The 13,210-nt window shown below is 35.1% G+C and overlaps 1 long non-coding RNA gene across 2 annotated transcripts in view; it reads right to left on the bottom strand.

Moving 5' to 3' along the window:
* Positions 1–2,557: 2,557 nt before the first annotated feature.
* The window catches only part of LOC112665057 (uncharacterized), a 135,106-nt gene continuing 124,453 nt past the window's right edge, over positions 2,558–13,210 (bottom strand). For both annotated transcript variants that reach the window (XR_003140190.2, XR_004806167.2), the window contains one exon: positions 2,558–2,784. This is a non-coding gene — a long non-coding RNA (uncharacterized LOC112665057). The remainder of the gene's footprint in view (positions 2,785–13,210) is intronic.

Genomic DNA, 13,210 nt, shown 5'->3' with positions numbered 1-13,210 from the left:
GTGGGCAATGTATGGCCACTATGGGTCATCTAGAGACTCCAGGACATATGAACAGAAATTGTTTCTAAGCCTTCTAAAGTGAAGGAGTTTATAGGAGGCACTGATGGGAGTCCATGTACCATTGCAATTTGGAGCCTTCTGTTGGAGGGGGGCCCCTTCAGGGTGGCACAATTTGCAAATAACATCCTAATCAGATCTGCAAAAAACCATTTTTAAATTTTCAAATTTTACTTACAATCCAAAAAAAGTTTTTAAAAGTGTTGGGCTTGTTTTAATGTTGTGGAAGCTGAAAGAGTTGGTAGCTTTTCCTTACCATTATCAGGAATGAATGTCCCCTGTTTTACCAAGTTATTTTCCAAAATTAAACTGATGTGGCAGGACCGTGCACTGCATATGAGGCAATAGCTTATCCCCTTTTTTGTAAGCTCCTTAGTGAGTATTTGTATGTTCTGAATGAGTGCATCAAATGGATTTCCTCAGAGGAGGCTATCATCAGTGTGATTTCATACTTGCGCTCCTAGGGAAAGTTGGACGTGGTTAAGATCTTGTCTAGAAAGATCATGTGTAATGGCATAGCCATGAGTGGTACCTCATGAGAAGGTATACTGTGTCACACTGAAAGGCAAACTGCCTGAGAGGCTGTTGAAATAGGCATTGGACAGAACATCTTAGCCAAGTCTACAATAGGAAAAATATATACCCATTGCTGTTTGGATTAAGTGAATTATTATTATATTGGTGGGACAACAGCATTAAGGTTGCAATATCTACCATCCACCCCTTTCAAGTTTAAGAACAGGCCAAACTGGGCAGCCTGGGTGGCTCAGCGGTTTAGCACCACCTTCAGCCCAGGGCCTGATCCTAGGATCCCAGGATCGAGTCCCACATTGGGTTCCCTGCATGGAGCCTGCTTCTCCCTCTGCCTGAGTCTCTGCCTCTCTCTCTCTCTCTCTCTCTCTCTCTGTGTGTGTGTGTGTGTGTCTCTCATGAATAAATAAGTTAAATCTTAAAAAAAAAAAAAAAAGAAAAGAACAGGCCAAATTGGCAGTTAAAGGGAAAAACAGTGAGGATAATCATCCCTTCACTAAAATAGTTCTTGTATAAATGGGTTTCAATCTTGAAAATCTATTTTAATTTACATTGAGACGTGTTAACTATTTTACTTGAGGAAGGGGGACTGGTCTACCAGTTATCATTTTTGTCAAGGTCGTATGTAAGTTCCAAAGACATTTAATTTTAAATTAAAATATATTTTATTACTCACTGGGCCAGAGCAACCATGATTACTTTGGAATATTTCAGGGTACTGGGTACCTGAAATATCATGGGAAATTTAGGCAAGGCAATTATTCTGATGGTTAAGGTGAAACATAACCATCCATCCTTTATTTTATATTCAGTAATTCCCCTAAGATACCTTATTTAAATTTAGTGGGATACCCAAATATAACTCTAATTTGAGCTCCACCCTCGATTACAGCATGCAGGTTTGCCAGTTGATACATTTTAGGAGATGTTAAAGTTAATTCAGGATCTGTGATCTGGAGGGATAAAAGCCAATCAGCACTCTCATCTTCTTGCTGTATAAATTGTTTTGGGGTCAATTCTGGATTTCCAATTGGGTCAATTGTGAACTTTTTTTTCTTGCCCTGTATCCATGTTTCCTTCCTTCCGGCTTTCTTGTGGTTACTGGATATATTTTGGAGGATCCTTTCTACCCTGATCATAAGTTTATTTCTCCAGAGTACCTCAAATCAGTACCACGAGAGTTAGAGGTCTCCCCCAACACAGTGGATGATTAACCCCTTGGCTCTGCTCAATGCATACCGTACATATTTTTCCTCAGGACTCTGGAGATGAGAATTTATGTTTCCTTAGAAGCCCAGGCAACAGCAGCACCAGCAAACAAGTTTTGTGAGGTCCTAGTAAGTCATCTGATTTTAGGAGTATAGACTTCAACATGCTCCACAGTAACAACTTTTCCTCCATGCAAGTGGGTCTAGATATGGTGCAGGATATGAGTCTTTCCCCTAAGTCCTCTATCCAACAGAGGCCAATGCTGGGTTGAGACATAAAACTGAGGGTCATAGGGTGAAAGTCATTCTTCTTGGGCTAGCATTTGTTACTACTTATGCTGGAACCAAAATACACAATCATTCAGCTGAGACACACAACTCAGGGACACTTTAAGGAGGGCTTCAATCTCATAATTACTATATAACAGAGGCTCTGTAGAATTCAGGAAATACAGCACAAAACAGCCCATTTCAAAGCACAAATTTACCAGCAGGCAGCAACCTAGCTCAAAGAGCATGCTAGCAGCTCAAAATTATTGCTCACCTGCCAGCAGTAAAGCCAGTTAGCAAACCAAAGCAAAAGAAAGATCCCTGCTTGTGGTGGTCATCAGTTAGACATCCTACCCAAACAGCACCAAAGTTTTGTACATTTCATGAGAAAAAGATACAAAATCTGGTTTGTATGACAAGACCAATGACACTAAACAACAAAAGGTTCTGAATTTTTTTTTTTTTTTTTTTACTTACAGAAGGAACTCCTGGAGAGAGCAGGGAGGCACCAACAGGTTTCAGCTGACTTGAGCAAGGCAGAGGGAGTGGACCCAGCTTTGATAGTGGCTAGCGTGTGTGCATGGGCTGGGATTTTTATCAGGTTTGAACTTCCCACAGGCCCGAGAGGGCAAACAAGCAAACTTTCTCCTTATCCTACGTAGATATGGATATGGAAAAGGGAAGAAGAAGATGAGGCTTAAAAGCAGCAGTCATACATCTGAAAAAAAAGGGGAGAAGCCAGACCCTTTATTACACCCTTTAATAAACTTTGAATTTACCTTGTGAAAAATTGTACATCCAAAACTTAATAAAGCCCTCACTTTTGATTCTCTCCCCAAATACAGAGCGATAATCACTATAGATTCTTGAAACCATCATTTTCTATTTATAATTTCCTTTATATCTCAATTATTTCCCTATGAATTATTTCCCTTGGAGTCTCTTCTCTTGTTAAAAATAGAATTTGGTGGAATATAAACAGAATTATTCATAGCAGAAGGAAATCTTGGAGTTTGTTTCAATACTTTTTTCTGAAACAGGTGTTGAAATTAAATCCAGAGATTTAGCTCAAAAGACCCAAATGGGATTTTGAATTAATCTTGTCATAAATAGTTTTGTTTACTAGTTCATTTGTTTTGGGAATATTTGGAATTAATCTTTGACATCTGCATCCCTAGAAAGGCATGACCTTCTTATAACCCCTCCTTGCTTTCCTAATGTGGGCTTCTATCTCTAATACTCTCTTCTTCTGGAGAGAAGTACTGCTGGGAATTTCAATTCATTTGGCTAGACCTTTGATTCCTTACCTAAGTCTCGATAGCAAAATAAGAGCTTAACTTCTGTCTCTATCATGTCATTCATGACTAGGACCTGCTCCAAAAATACCACTGACCCCGCCTCATACCACATTTCAGTTATCACAATTGTTGGAAGACTTTTATTGCCAGAACTTGTGTTGGCTTAGACAACGAGATTCATTTTGCGACATGCCTTTGATGCTAGTTCCGTCCCCTATATTAAGTACTGCTTTTCTAATTGGCTTCATCTGGATTGTCATCATTCCTCAGAGACAAAACTTTTCTATATTATAACAACTCTTAATAAGCAATTTTCTCCAATTTACCATTCTTTGGTAAAACAGGTAATCCAAATTTAGAGAAGTATCTGAGAAAAAAGGACCAATTCACAGTAGAGAATATAATGACCCTGCTCCTCTGTCTTATCTTCTCTATCTCAAATGGTATGACTAAATAACACTTAACACTAATCATTCTATATTTTTAGAAAAAGCTCCTTTTTCTCCAACTAGTTTTATGTAGTGTAATTTTTGAGTACTTATTATAAATTCAAATGTAAAGATTGTTTTTTAATTTTTTTATTTATGAGAGACAGAGAGAGAGAGAGAGAGAGAGAGGCAGAGACATAGGCAGAGGGAAGAGCAGGCTCCATGCAGGGAGCCTGATGTGGGACTTGATCCCAGTATTCTGGGATCACACCCTGAGCCAAAGGCAGACACTCAACCCAGGTGGACACTCAACCGCTGAGCCGCCCAGGTGTCCCTAGAGGTTGTCTTCCAACATTCTTTCCCCATAGCTTACTACAGTGTATGTAACACCATGATGAGCAATGTCAAATAGCTGACAAATCTAGTCTCGGGTTTAAGTGGCTGTCTTGATCAGTAACCTCTTGTTTATCCCCTATGTTTTGTCAGTTCTAGACCAGTGGTTCTCACATCTAGTGTGCATAAGAACTAGTTGGAAAGCTTGAAAGAAAACAGATTTATATGCCTCAGGTTCAGAGATTCTTATTCGGTAGGTGGCAATGGGGCCTATTCATTTGCATTTCTAACAAGCTCACAGTTAATCCTGTTGCTATGGTTCCAACGACTACTTTTTCAGTATCTCTTTGTTCTATACCAGCATTTCTTTGTTGTGTTCTTGGATCACTTGTATCCAAATCACCTGGAAGGCTCCACACCAGATCCACTAAATCAGACTATTTTGAAAGAGGGAATGAGAAATCTAATGATAACATGTGAGGTGATTCCTATCTACACAAATGTGTGAGAATTCTGAAACAGTGTTTCTCAAACTTTGCTGTACATCATATTCACCTGGGAATCCTTAACTATTTCTGATGACTTGCTCCCACTTGTAGATACTTGTGTGAGGTGCAGTCAGGGCATCAGGAGTTATAAAATCTCCCCAGGTGATAATAATGTACAACGAAGTTTGGAACTACTGTTCTAAACAATATTTAAATCAGGTGTCTGAGAAATAAAATTAGAACTTTGCTAAAGGGACTTGTTATAATAGCTGAGCAAGTTAAGAAATTCTCAGGATTCGGGTTTGGAATGAGTTAAATCTATTCCATGCCTAAAATTGCCTTGTTTATTCAGTAATTAAAAAAAAAAAGTTCTCTTCATAAAGTCCAAAAGCCTTGTTCTTAAAAGAAATACATATTTAATGCTGGCATTTAATGAAGTCAGCCTTTTGTACAGAACTTTATTACACTTTATTTTAATTGGAATTTTAGTTCATCTTGTGCCTTCTGACACAAATCTAAAAGTCACGAGGGACAATTACAACATTGTCATGATAGCCCCAGGATTTTACATTAATTCCCTTGACTTACTGATAGGAACGTTCAAATCTTCCACTGATTCAGAGCATGCAGAAAGGGTAAATGCTGGGTAATATATTTTTTAATCTGTGTATGTGAGTGTATAAGAGTAGCATAAGAGAGTAATACTTAGACTTTGGGAGAAATTTCTTATCTCTAAACATTAAGAAACAGCTTATAAAGGGATATGCCAAATCTCCGTTTTGTGTGGAATTCCTTTTAAATTGTTATTTATTTAACTATTTTTTAAAAGATTTTATTTATCCATTCATGAGATACACATGAGAGAGAGAGAGGCAGAGACACAAGCAGAGGAAGGAGCAGGCTCCATGCAGGTAACCTGATGTGGGACTCAATCCTAGGACTCCAGGATCTTGCCCTGGGCCAAAGGCAGGCACTAAACCGCTGAGCCACCCAGGCATCCCTCATTTAACTATTTTTAAAGAGGGACTTGCATGTTTTCTATTTGGAGAAAGTAAAATGGAATAAATAGCTCTTGAATCCAGGTGATTCCAAAATATCCATATTTCTATAAACTCTACCTTCTCCTTTTTGGGTATACCAAAGTCCTTTTTACCTTTTCCTACATTCGCTCAAAAAATTGCAGTGCTTCTAGAAATGCTTCTTTTATCTACACTCCAGTAATTCCTTATGCTTCAGAGTACAGAAATTTTTCTGGTATGGATATAGAATAATAGTGATAAATAAGAATATACTCACATGCACACTTTTTTCTTGGTCTCTCTGTCTTTAATTGCTTACTGATTAAAGAAATATAATCCATTATATTATATACAATATAATTATATATAGATTAATTATATATAATCCAATATTCCAATGATTGTCATAAACTATATCTAGTATCTTAGAAACTGCTGAACTAAAACAGGAAAACCAAGAGACATTATGGGTAGCATTAAAATAGCTCAGGATATATAGACTCTCATTATAAATTGGCTTTTGGTGTTGGACTCATGCAAAATCTTCCATTTTTCTAATAAGAAAGTTTTGAAGAAACCAGTGCTTAAAACTGAAAAAAAATAGAGACTAAAAGAGAAATGTAACAATGCTCTCTTGGAAAAAAAAAATTACTAAGTATAATGAGAATGGATTTGCAGTAAGAAAAATTGACTTGTTCAAAAATATGGACTGGTCTTATACATGGCACAAACATAGGAGGAGGCTTTAAGAAAAAACTAATGTGTGGTCTCGTGTGGATTCCATAAAGTCATTATATCTAGCAAAAGGGGGAAATCTGAGAATGAGAAAGTTTGAAGATGAACTACATCATCATTGAATGAAAAACTATTGAAAGGAGTAAATACAAGATTGAAAGTAAATTTTTTTAAAAAAGTCATTACTTAGCTTGAGAAAATATAGAACTCAGGAAAAAAGTAAAAAAGAAAAAAGAGAGATTAATATGAAGATCAAAAACTGATGTGTTAAAAACAAACACCAGCTAAAATTGTAAGTTAGGTAACTCTAGGGGCTTGTGGTTTCACAGAAACATGGAAAAATCAAACAAAAATGATCACTATCAACTTTATCAGAACTCAGGAAAAATTGTTACACAAAGGTTTAATGTAACCAAGTAAATGCTGAATGAAGAAAAGGCAACTTAAAATGGTAGGAAAACATTTTAATTTGCCTGTGCCCTACCCCCACCCCTGTTCAGCGGTTGTCCTGATGCTATTGCCCACATTTCCAGTGTGTATCTCTGGTCCCCCTCTTCCTGAGGCAGCAGAGGGAGGAGGATAGACATTATTTATTAAAAAAAAAAAGTGTTTGTTCTAACTACCTCAAAGATTGCTTGAAGGGGGCTGCCTGGAGAGCTGAGGCAAATGCATGTTTTGTTTTGTTTTTTCTTCTCAAGTTATAGACATGATCCCTGGCAGAAAAGCAGAAAACAGTCCTCTAAAACATTGTAAGTCAAACACGCCATCCATACTGGGGAAAAAAAATTATAATTGAGGCAAGCAATAGTGTCTGATGCCTAGAAGAACTGGGGTGGAATCTTTGGGAAATGAGGGCATTTGGAAAGGTTCATGTACATTGGGGCATTTAGAGATTCACATGCAATATAAATATGGGGAGTAAAGCTAAACTGTAAATGTTAATTATACAGTGAATAGCCAAAATCATCAATTGTAACAACAAACAGGGCTGTTGAAGACCAATCTAATGAAAAAAAAGGGTCATTAGATATGGTGGGAACATAGAAATCTGAACAATCTAACATCTATAAACAGTAAAATAAAAACACCCAACTTCCCTTAGTGTTTCATCTATGTACTTATAAATGTTAAGGAGTTTTACATTTTATAAACACAAGATGGGCTCACTTTAATAATACAAATTTTAAGATTTTTGATTTTGTGTTTGTTATAAATTGTATTCACAATATTATTAGCCTGAGATATTGACACTGTTGTGATAACATGAAAATGTGTATATTCCCTGTGCCACATCATATTAGCAGGAAAAATGAAACACTTAACTGAAATTGCTGGTACTCTGAATAAATAAGCATGGTCACAGACTGAATTATTATTTTTTAAAGATTTAATATATTTATTCATGAGAGACACACACAGAGAGAGAGAGAGGCAGAGACACAGGCAGAGGGAGAAGCAGGGAGCCCAACGTGGGACTCGATTCCGGGACTCCAGGATCACACCCTGGGCAGAAGGCAGGTGCTAAACTGCTGAGCCACCCAGGGGTCCCCTGAATTATTTTCTTTTAGAAAATACTTTAAGTTTTATTAAAGTACTTTAATTTTATTTTTAGGGCCTAATGGGTTATATTGAATAGTTGGTTTCACCTCCTTAAGGTATATTACTAATATGTACAAAACTTGACATGTTAAAATCCCTTCCCTTTGGTAAAAAAAGAAAAAAAGAAAAAAAAAAAAAAAAAGACATGAAAGCCACATGCATGCCCATGGCAGGATGTGTGCTTAAAAAAATCCTGAGAAGACCCCAAGCCTTCTCTGCTGATGATCCTGATCCTTAGCCTCAGGGCAAAAAAGAAGGGAAGATTAAGACAAAGTTTGTAAACTGCCTGGCCAAGTGGAAGAGTGCTATAGCTCAGTGCCAATGTGTGAAGAACTGGGAAGTTATTTATCTCCCTCCCTAAACACTAGCTGAGTGTAAGCTAAAGGAAGAGAGATCTCAGGGACCATTCATGGCAAAGAACAAAGACCTGACAAAACCAGTTTAGAAAAATTACCAAACAACAAAGAGCTACAATCACAGCAAACAACAAAAACAACCCCTGAGGAGGGGGGAAAATATGATTTTCAGAATTACTACATTATCATATGCAAAATGTCCAATTTTCAACAACAACAAAATAGAAAGCATATATTTTTTTAAACATGAAAATGGGCCTAATCACAGAAATAAACAGAAATTACCCCTGAGGAAGTCAGGACACTGCATTTATTAGATCCTTTAAATCAACTATCTTAAATCTGCTCAGAGAACTAAAGGAAACCAGAAGACCAGTGTATGAAGCAAATAAAGAATGCCAATAAAATGTAACATTTATAAAAAGGACCCAAACAGAAATGTTGGATCTTAAAAGGATAACTGAAATAAAAACTCATCACATTTTAATAGCAGATTTCAGTGGACTAAAGAAAGAATCAGAAGAAAAAAAAAAAAAAAGAAGAAGAAAGAACCAGTAAACTTGAATATAGAAACTATATTCAACTGAAGGTGTCTAATCTGCAGTAAAAAGAGAAAAGAATGGGAAAAAATGGGACCTTTGGGATTCCATAAATCTACCAAAATATGAACTACACGTGTCCTGAATGAGTGGAGAGAGAAAAGGGGCAAAAAGAATATTTAAGAAATAAAACTTCCCAATATGGACAAAACTTCATGAATCTTCACATTCAAGAAACTCAGTGAATTCTAAGAAGGATAAATTCAGAGATCCACACACAAACACATTTATCATTAAATTGCTGAAAGCTAAAGACAAAGAGCAAACTTGAAAACAGCAAAAGAGGAGTGATAAATATGTAAAAGTGATCCTCGATAAAATTAACAGCAATATTCTAGACATCATAGAGGCCAGAAGGGAGAGGGTTGGTATTTTTAAAGTGCTAAGTAAAAACATTGTCAATCAAGAAGTCCATATCCGGCAAAACTCTCCTTGCTTCATAAGTGAAGGAGAAATTAAGACATTCCCAGATGAACAAAAGTTGAAGGAGTTTGTCACCAGCAGGCCTATCTTATGAGAAACGCTGAAGGGAATTTGCAAGCTGAGATGAAATGCCACAAGATAGCAATTGGAAGACATACAAAACAAAGCACTCATGAAATTAACTATAGAGGTAAAAGTAAAAGCCCGGGTTGTTGAATCTTTTATTTGTAACTTTTTTCCTAAGGGATAAAACACAAATACATAAAACAATTATATATCTATATTAACGGGCATACAACATATAAAGATGTAATTTGTGACAATAACATAAAAAGAGAAATAATAAAGCTGTATAAGAGCAGAGGTTTTGCATGCTATTAAAGCTTAGTTAATACAAATTCAATATGGATTTTATAAATTTAAGATGTTATTTATAATTATCATGATAATGACTATGAATATATCTAAAAATATACATTAATAATGAGAAATAAATCAAAATGGTGCACTATAAAATAATCAGTAAAACACAGAAGCATACAGTAATGGAAAAAATGAAGAACAAAAAAAGCTATAAGACAGAAAATATATAGCAAAAGAGCAGGAGTATGTCCTTCCTTATCAAAAGAAATACTTTAGAAGCAAATGGAATAAGTTCTTCAAACAAAAGTTAAAAATTGGCAGAATTGGTTTAAAAACTATGATTCAACCATATACTGTCTAAGAGACTCATGTTAGATCAAAAGACAGAAACGTGGTTGAGAGTAAAAGGATGGAAAATGATATTCCATGCAAATAGTAACCAAAAATGAACTAGAGTGGTTATACTAACTTTGACCAAAATAGTCTTTAAGTCAAAGACTGTGACCAAAGATGAAAAAGGACTCCTGGTTTCTGGTCTAGCATGTAAGGTGCTTGGAAGATGCCACTGTCTTTAAAAAAATAAAAGCTGAATAAATTGAAAAATCAACAGTCCTTCTAAGATCCATCAGAGGAGTGAAGTCACAGGACAAACCATTGCCTCTAAAGTTGGAGACATAGGTGAATACAGAGTTTCAAAACTTATTGGAGAAGAAACCTCTGGAAGAACCAGTACTGGGGCAGAAAAACCTGAACTGTAATTTATTGTAAGAGATTCAGAATGGACAAATCTAAATTAAAAACTCCAGGGGGACATAAGTCATAAGAAGACTTACACTTTTGTGAGCTTTACCACTAAGAGCTCAACCAGGTTCTCACAAGGATTATTAGAGAAAAATCCCCTTGTGCTTCCAGCAGGAGGGAGAAGGAATCATTTAGAAATATGCCCAAGTATTCTATTCTTAAAAAGACTGCCCTCAAGAGTGAATATTTCACCAGAGCCTATACTATTTAGCTTTTATCAGAGCCTAGCTGCTCTGGAGAAAGGGAAATGCTCAACTCCAGCCACTCTAGCTATTTTGTTCCACCACCTACAGTGGGAAACAAAACAAAACAAAAACTGAGAAGCATGAAGTTCATAGTATAGATTCACAGTTTCTCTAAATGACTATGACCTACTCATAGGACTACGGAACACTACCTCACATTACTAACATTATTAAATGTTTGCTTACTGCATTTCATTTTACCCAGTGCATGATGTCTGGCTATCAAGAATAAAAAGAATAAAAAGAATAAAAACTGTAAAGCACAATAAAAAGTAAGAAGCACAGTTTGAAAAGACAGAAGAAACATCAAAACCAGTCTCAAATATGGTAGGGATACTGGAATTAGAATGAGAATTTAAAACAACTATCATTAATATATTAAGGAGACAAAGGAGAGAATTATGTATTGATAAAAGTCAATTCATTAAAAAATATATAACAATTTTAAACATATATCTAGCAAACTAAAGAGTTCCAAAATTGACAACAAACACTGACAGCATTAAGGGGAATGATAGATAATTCGACAATAATAGAGACTTCAATATCCCACTTTTGATAATGGATGTGAAATCTAAACAGAAGATCCATAAGAAATACAGGACTTGAGTAACACTGTAAACTGATTAGATCTAACAGATATATAGATTATTCCACTCAAAACAGCAGAATACATATTATTTTCAAGTTCACATGAACCAATCTCCAGGATAGATCATAAAATATGAAACAAACAAACAATAAGCTCCATGGTTAAAAAGATTAAAATCATAGAAAGTATCTTCTCTGAACACAAAAGAATGAAGTTGGAAATCAATAACAGAAATAAAACTATAAAATTCACCAATATGTGGAAATTAAACAACACATTTTAAACTACCGAAAGGTCAAAGAAGAAATCACAAGTGAAATTGGAAATACTTTGAAACAAATGAAAAACAAAACTATGTAATGCAGTGAAGGCAGTACTCAGAGGGAAATTTATAGCTTAAATGCCTATATTAAAAAAGAAGAAAGTTCTCAAATCATTAACTAATTTTGCACTTAAAGAACTGGGAGAAAAGTAAACTAAACCCAAACCTAGCATAAAGGAAGGAAATAAAAATTAGACCAGAAAATTACAAAATAGAAAACCATCAGAGAGAATTGATGAAATCAGTTTGATTCTTTGAAAACATCATCAAAATTGAAAAACCTGAATCTATAAAGATTAAAAACAAAAAAGACACAAATAACTAAAATCAGAAATAAAGGTGGAGACATTACTATTAACCTTACAGAAATAGGATTATAAGAAATTTTGTTGTGAATTATTGCATACCAACAAATTTGATAATCTGTATGAAATAAACAAATTCCTAGGGGCACACAAATTACCCCAAATGACCAAGACAAAATAGAAAATCTCAACAGATCTATTCCAAGTAAAAAAGATTAAATTAGTAATCAAAATCTCCCAAAAGAGAAAAGTCCAGGGCCACATGGCTTCACTGGTGAATTCTCCCAAACTTTTAAGGAGGAATTAATATTAATCCTTTATTAATCTTAAATATTAAATAATAATATTTATTAATCTTATTAATCCTTTCCAAAAAAATCAAAGGGGAAACACTAGCTGACTCATTCTGTAAAACCTGAAGTACCCTGGTACCAGCCAAACAGACTCCTCCACAAGAAAACAAAACAAAAACAAAAAAACCCTAAAGACCCAAATCCTTTAAAGTACAGATTTATACTAAGGATGCAAGCAAGGTGGCTCAACATAAGCAAATCAATCAGTGTAATACCATATCACATCATTGAACAAAAGAAAAATTCACATAATCATCTCTACTGGCTCAAAAAGCATTTGACAAAATTCAGCATCCTTTCATGATTAAAACACTCAGAAATTATAAATAAATTGTAACTTGAACATTACAAAGGGCTTTTATTAAAAACTCATTTACCATCATAGTCAATTGTGAAATACTAAAATTTTCTTCCTAAGGTCAGGACAAGGCCAGGATGCACTTTCTTACCACCGCCATTCAATATTTTATCAGAAATATTAGAGCAAACCAAAAAAGAATACAAAATGGAAAGAAAGAAGCAAAACTTTCTCTATTCAAAGATGACACAGGTCTATAGATAGATAGATAGATGATAGATAGATAGATGATAGATAGATAGATAGATAGATAGATAGATAGATATAGATATATATATAAAATCCTCAAGAATCCAGAAGAAAGCTACTAGAACTAATGAACAAATCCAGCAAAGTTACAGGATACAAGATTAACACACACAATTAAGTTATGTGTCTATACATCAATAATAAAATAATCTTAAAAGGAAAGAGGAAAAAATTCATTTAAAATAGCATTCATGAACTATTGGGACTTCATCAAGATAAGAAGCTTTTGCACAGCAAAGGATACAGTCAACAAAACTCAAAGACAACCTACAGAATGG

Source organism: Canis lupus, chromosome 17 (genome assembly GCF_003254725.2).
Source record: "Canis lupus dingo isolate Sandy chromosome 17, ASM325472v2, whole genome shotgun sequence".
Classification (NCBI taxonomy): Eukaryota; Metazoa; Chordata; class Mammalia; order Carnivora; family Canidae; genus Canis; species Canis lupus.
The sequence above is the reverse complement of the archived record's forward strand: the minus strand, read 5'-3'. Positions and strand labels throughout refer to the sequence as shown.